The sequence below is a fragment of the Cucurbita moschata genome, unplaced genomic scaffold (genome assembly GCF_002738365.1).
Source record: "Cucurbita moschata cultivar Rifu unplaced genomic scaffold, Cmos_1.0 Cmo_Scf00531, whole genome shotgun sequence".
Lineage (NCBI taxonomy): Eukaryota > Viridiplantae > Streptophyta > Magnoliopsida > Cucurbitales > Cucurbitaceae > Cucurbita > Cucurbita moschata.
The window spans coordinates 890-5,453 of record NW_019269047.1 but is presented as its reverse complement, the minus strand read 5'-3'; the positions used below and the strand labels follow the sequence as shown (position 1 = coordinate 5,453).

Below are 4,564 nucleotides of genomic sequence, written 5' to 3'. Positions count from 1 at the left end.
AAAAAGCTCGATAGTGCTACTCGTAAATTCTATAAATATAAACGATATTGTGACAAACACAAGTTTGAACATTATGCACTAATATAATAATCATAGCTAATCTTCAAGATGCAAGAGCCAAGAATTGAATTCCGGTCTACATCGTGGCAGAGTACTATTCTACCACTAGACCACTTGTGCATGTACCTTCAGGCATATCCATAACTTACTCGTATTTTGGTCATGCAGTTCTTCTGAAGCCCTTACATTTTAGTTTCACCTCACGATTTAAAAAAAGAAAAAGCTCGATAGTGCTACTCGTAAATTCTATAAATATAAACGATTTTGTGACAAACTCAAGTTTGAACATTATGCACTAATATCAGCGCATCGTGGCAGGGTACTATTCTACCACTAGACCACTGGTGCATGTACCTTCAGGCATATCCATAACGTACTCGTAATTTGGTCATGCAGTTCTTCTGAAGCCCTTAACTTTTAGTTTCACCTCACGATTTAAAAAAAGAAAATCTCGATAGTGCTACTCGTAAATTCTATACATATAAACGATTTTGTGACAAACCCAAGTTTGAACATTATGCACTAATATCAGCATTGCCAATCTTCAAGGTGCACAAGCCGAGAATAAAACTCTATCTATACCATGGCAGAGTACTATTCTACCACTAGACCCCTGATGCATGTACCTTTAGGCATATCCATAACATACTCGTATTTTGGTCATGCAGTTATTCTGAAGCCCTCAACTTTTAGTTTCACCTCACGATTTCAAAAAAAAAAAAAAAAGCTCGATAGTGCTACTCGTGAAATCTATAAATATAAACGATATTGTGACAAACACAAGTTTAAACATTATTAATTAATATCATCATAGCTAATCTTCAAGATGCACCAGTCGAGAATACAACTCCGGTCCGTATCGTGGACGGGTACTCCATAAAGTACACATATTTTGGTCATGCAGTTTTGTTTTTATGAAGCCCTTAACTTTTTGTTTCACCTCTCGAATAAAAAATAAAAAGCTCGATAGTGCTACTCGTTAAATGATATACTATAACAAACCCAAGTTTGAACATTATGCACTAATATAATAATCATAGCTAATCTTCAAGATGCAAGAGCCAAGAATTGAATTCAGGTCTACATCGTGGCAAAGTACTATTCTACCACTAGACCACTGGTGCATGTACCTTCAGGCATATCCATAACGTACTCGTATTTTGGTCATGCAGTTCTTCTGAAGCCCTTAACTTTTAGTTTCACCTCACGATTTAAAAAAAGAAAAAGCTCGATAGTGCTACTCGTAAATTCTATAAATATAAACGATTTTGTGACAAACTCAAGTTTGAACATTATGCACTAATATCAGCACATCGTGGCAGGGTACTATTCTACCACTAGACCACTGGTGCATGTACCTTCAGGCATATCCATAACGTACTCGTAATTTGGTCATGCAGTTCTTCTGAAGCCCTTAACTTTTAGTTTCACCTCACGATTTAAAAAAAGAAAATCTTGATAGTGCTACTCGTAAATTCTATACATATAAACGATTTTGTGACAAACCCAAGTTTGAACATTATGCACTAATATCAGCATTGCCAATCTTCAAGGTGCACAAGCCGAGAATCAAACTCTGGTCTATACCATGGCAGAGTACTATTCTACCACTAGACCCCTGATGCATGTACCTTTAGGCATATCCATAACATACTCGTATTTTGGTCATGCAGTTATTCTGAAGCCCTCAACTTTTAGTTTCACCTCACGATTTCAAAAAAAAAAAACAAGCTCGATAGTGCTACTCGTGAAATCTATAAATAAAAACGATATTGTGACAAACACAAGTTTAAACATTATTAATTAATATCATCATAGCTAATCTTCAAGATGCACCAGTCGAGAATACAACTCGGGTCCGTATTGTGGACGGGTACTCCTTAAAGTACACATATTTTGGTCCTGCAGTTCTTCTGAAGCCCTTAACTTTTTGTTTCACCTCTCGATTAAAAAACAAAAAGCTCGATAGTGCTACTCGTTAAATGATATACTATAACAAACCCAAGTTTGAACATTATGCACTAATATAATAATCATAGCTAATCTTCAAGATGCAAGAGCCAAGAATTGAATTCGAGTCTACATCGTGGCAAAGTACTATTCTACCACTAGACCACTGGTGCATATACCTTTAGGCATATCCATAGCGTACTCATATTTAGGTCATGCAATTCTTCTGAAGCAAACTTTTAATTTCACCTCATGATTTAAAAAAAAGAAAAAGCTCTACTCGTAAATTCTATAAATATAAACGATTTTGTGACAAACTCAAGTTTAAACATTATGCACTAATATCAGCACATCGTGGCAGGGTACTATTCTACCACTAGACCACTGGTGCATGTACCTTCAGGCATATCCATAACGTACCCGTATTTTGGTCATGCAGTTCTTCTGAAGCCCTTAACTTTTAGTTTCACCTCACGATTTAAAAAAAGAAAAAGCTCGATAGTGCTACTCGTAAATTCTATAAATATAAACGATATTGTGACAAACCCAAGTTTGAACATTATGCACTAATATCATCATTGCCAATCTTCAAGATGCACCAGCCGAGAATCAAACTCTAGTCTATACCGTGACAGAGTACTATTCTACCACTAGACCACTGATGCATGTACCTTTAGGCATATCCATAACATACTCGTATTTTGGTCATGCAGTTATTCTGAAGCCCTCAACTTTTAGTTTCACCTCACGATTTCAAAAAAAAAAAAAAAACTCGATAGTGCTACTCGTGAAATCTATAAATATAAACGATATTGTGACAAACACAAGTTTAAACATTATTAATTAATATCATCATAGCTAATCTTCAAGATGCACCAGTCGAGAATACAACTCGGGTCCGTATCGTGGACGGGTACTCCATAAAGTACACATATTTTGGTCATGCAGTTTTGTTTTTATGAAGCCCTTAACTTTTTGTTTCACCTCTCGAACAAAAAATAAAAAGCTCGATAGTGCTACTCGTTAAATGATATACTATAACAAACCCAAGTTTGAACATTATGCACTAATATAATAATCATAGCTAATCTTCAAGATGCAAGAGCCAAGAATTGAATTCAAGTCTACATCGTGGCAAAGTACTATTCTACCACTAGACCACTGGTGCATGTACCTTTAGGCATATCCATAACGTACTCGTATTTTGGTCATGCAGTTCTTCTGAAGCCCTTAACTTTTAGTTTCACCTCACGATTTAAAAAAAGAAAAAGCTCGATAGTGCTACTCGTAAATTCTATAAATATAAACGAAATATTGTGACAAACCCAAGTTTGAACATTATGCACTAATATCATCATTGCCAATCTTCAAGATGCACCAGCCGAGAATCAAACTCTAGTCTATACCGTGACAGAGTACTATTCTACCACTAGACCACTGATGCATGTACCTTTAGGCATATCCATAACATACTCGTATTTTGGTCATGCAGTTATTCTGAAGCCCTCAACTTTTAGTTTCACCTCACGATTTCAAAAAAAAAAAAAAAGCTCGATAGTGCTACTCGTGAAATCTATAAATATAAACGATATTGTGACAAACACAAGTTTAAACATTATTAATTAATATCATCATAGCTAATCTTCAAGATGCACCAGTCGAGAATACAACTCGGGTCCGTATCGTGGACGGGTACTCCATAAAGTACACATATTTTGGTCATGCAGTTTTGTTTTTATGAAGCCCTTAACTTTTTGTTTCACCTCTCGAACAAAAAATAAAAAGCTCGATAGTGCTACTCGTTAAATGATATACTATAACAAACCCAAGTTTGAACATTATGCACTAATATAATAATCATAGCTAATCTTCAAGATGCAAGAGCCAAGAATTGAATTCAGGTCTACATCGTGGCAAAGTACTATTCTACCACTAGACCACTGGTGCATGTACCTTCAGGCATATCCATAACGTACTCGTATTTTGGTCATGCAGTTCTTCTGAAGCCCTTAACTTTTATGTTCACCTCATGATTTAAAAAATGAAAAAGTTCGATACTGCTACTCGTAAATTCTATAAATATAAAGGATATTGTGACAAATCCAAGTTTGAACATCATGCACTAATATCATCATTGCCAATCTTCAAGATGCACCAGCCGAGAATCAAACTCGAGTCTGTACCGTGGTAGGGTACTATTCTACCACTAGACCACTGGTGCATGTACCTTCAGGCATATCCATAACTTACTCGTATTTTGGTCATGCAGTTCTTCTGAAGCCCTTAACTTTTATGTTCACCTCACGATTTAAAAAAAGAAAAAGTTCGATAGTGCTATTCGTAAATTCTATAAATATAAACGCTATTGTGACAAACCCAAGTTTGAACATCATGTATTAATATCATCATTGCCAATCTTCAAGATGCATCAACAAAAGATCGAACTCGGGTCTGTAGCGTGGCAAGGTACTATTCTACCACTAGACCACTAGTGCATGTCCCTTTAGGCATATCCATAACTTACCCGTATTTTGGTCCTGCAATTTTTCTGAAG

General features: G+C 35.9%; 1 non-coding gene across 1 annotated transcript; it reads right to left on the bottom strand.

Annotated features, from left to right (window-relative positions):
* Positions 1-4,160: 4,160 nt before the first annotated feature.
* TRNAG-ACC lies at positions 4,161-4,231 on the bottom strand. Its single transcript has one exon. It is a non-coding gene; the product is annotated as a tRNA-Gly (tRNA).
* Between the last annotated feature and the right edge of the window lie 333 nt (positions 4,232-4,564).